General features: G+C 50.9%; 1 protein-coding gene across 1 annotated transcript in view; it reads right to left on the bottom strand.

Annotated features, from left to right (window-relative positions):
• Window positions 1-2,290, bottom strand: part of CEP112 (centrosomal protein 112) — a gene marked incomplete at its 3' end in the record, with an annotated part of 145,596 nt that overhangs the window by 118,074 nt on the left and 25,232 nt on the right. The window lies entirely within an intron of this gene.

Here is a 2,290-nt window from a genome sequence, read left to right as displayed (position 1 = left end):
AGGGGTTATTATAGGTGTGATGGTTAGGTGTCCACAAACTCCCCCTGAAGGTAATAGCCAACTTGCTGGAGAATACTTGTGTGCAGCCTGGGTGACCATTCCTACTACTCAGTGACAAGACAGAAAGAAAGATGTTGGCCAAGTGTTTGAAGCTCCATGCTATTGGGTGCGGGTGGGTCTGGCCAGCATGAAGTGTCCGAGTAAAACCAAAAACATCTCTGCAATCAAAGAACATTTCTTGAAGTTTATCCCGTCTCCAAGTACAGAAAAATACCCGGAGATCAGCAAGAAAGTCCAGGTATCGCCGAAACTTCCTGTTTGGGCCGACAACACGTTGCCTTTGCTGAACTGAAATACCACAGAGCATTGTCAGCCCTGCCTGCTGGACTACAGAATTCCACCCATCCCTCTCCCTCTCCATGTACATACTTTAACTTATTTCCCAGCACACAATGCCGCTGGCTTGCCTCTCAAAAGCAAGAGAGAGAAAGAGCTCCTGGGAGATGTAGTTCTGGGTTGCCCCTGCAGGCATTGTACAAGCCTTGTGTTGGTGTTACAGGAAGTCACATACAGGAACAAGGTAAGAGATAATATAAAGCTGGGGCGTGATGGGGAGATGAAGGTCTGGAGGTAAATCCGGGTAATGCCTGGACAGCTGGAGCGGCACGGACATAACGTCACCTCTGAGGGAAGACTACGGAAAAACTAAACAATCTGTTTACACAAGCGGACTTATCTGAAGACAAAACACGTTACATCTGCGTCCCGTGTCATGAAACGCACAACGCGTCTGTAATAACGGCGGCCGCGGTGCCTTCCTCCCTCCAGATGTCCTTTCATGTCTCATGTTCCCGCTCTGTAATCCTCAATAACAAAGCCCCTCCTCCTCCCCTCTGTAATCCTCAATAACAAAGCCCCTCCTCCTCCCCTCTGTAATCCTCAATAACAAAGCCCCTCCTCCCCCCTGTAATCCTCAATAACAAAGCCCCTCCTCCTCCCCTCTGTAATCCTCAATAACAAAGCCCCTCCTCCTCCCCTCTGTAATCCTCAATAACAAAGCCCCCCCCCCTCCCCTCTGTAATCCTCAATAACAAAGCCCCTCCTCCCCCCTGTAATCCTCAATAACAAAGCCCCTCCTCCTCCCCTCTGTAATTCTCAATAACAAAGCCCCTCCTCCTCCCCCCCTCTGTAATCCTCAATAACAAAGCCCCTCCTCCTCCCCTCTGTAATCCTCAATAACAAAGCCCCTCCTCCTCCCCTCTGTAATCCTCAATAACAAAGCCCCTCCTCCTCCCCTCTGTAATCCTCAATAACAAAGCCCCTCCTCCTCCCCTCTGTAATCCTCAATAACAAAGCCCCTCCTCCTCCCCTCTGTAATCCTCAATAACAAAGCCCCTCCTCCTCCCCTCTGTAATCCTCAATAACAAAGCCCCTCCTCCCCTCTGTAATCCTCAATAACAAAGCCCCTCCTCCTCCCCTCTGAAATCCTCAATAACAAAGCCCTTCCTCCTCCCCTCTGTAATCCTCAATAACAAAGCCCCTCCTCCTCCCCTCTGTAATCCTCAATAACAAAGCCCCTCCTCCTCCCCTCTGTAATCCTCAATAACAAAGCCCCTCCTCCTCCCCTCTGTAATCCTCAATAACAAAGCCCCTCCTCCTCCCCTCTGTAAACATGGAAAACTCTCTCAACATTTTTCCTTTCAAGATTGTCATTGTGAAAACTTTGTAGGTGCTGCGCGGTGACCGCAAAGAGCAGAAATATAAAAGGGAAAAAGAGGCGACTGGCCGCCAATCTTCTTCTCAGGCCGGAGAGAGGCGGAGTCACGGGGAAACGGCATTGGGCGGATGATGAAAGCAGCATGCAGGCACCGAGGCAATCAGAAAGCAGATGTACAATGGAGGGGTCCTGCCAACACCACAGCCATGAAGCCAACGGCTGGATGCGAAACGCGTAGAGCTGAACTGCGCCTGAACTGTGCCGGGAATATTCCATGACTGCAAGCCGCAATTTGACGCACATTGTTCCAGTCTTTCTTCTCCTAATGAATCGGGCCGGGAGGGTCTCCTGTAAGAAAGCCTCTGTCCTTTCCCAGGCATGTCCCGGCCACACGCATTGTCCTGACACAAAACATGTGGGATGCATGCGGGGAAGGTGGGCCCATGCCATGGTGACGGGACGAAGGAAAGCCTCCCCAGTCAGGTACGTACACACGTGACAACGTGTTACACAGGGATCGCTATATACATCTGCACCGGGGACACTAGTACGGCCTGATGACATCACAGATCA

This window comes from Nanorana parkeri, unplaced genomic scaffold (assembly GCF_000935625.1).
Source record: "Nanorana parkeri isolate BGI_ZX_2015 unplaced genomic scaffold, ASM93562v1 scaffold2279, whole genome shotgun sequence".
In the NCBI taxonomy this organism is placed as follows: domain Eukaryota; kingdom Metazoa; phylum Chordata; class Amphibia; order Anura; family Dicroglossidae; genus Nanorana; species Nanorana parkeri.
This window is presented reverse-complemented; position numbering and strand designations above follow the sequence as displayed.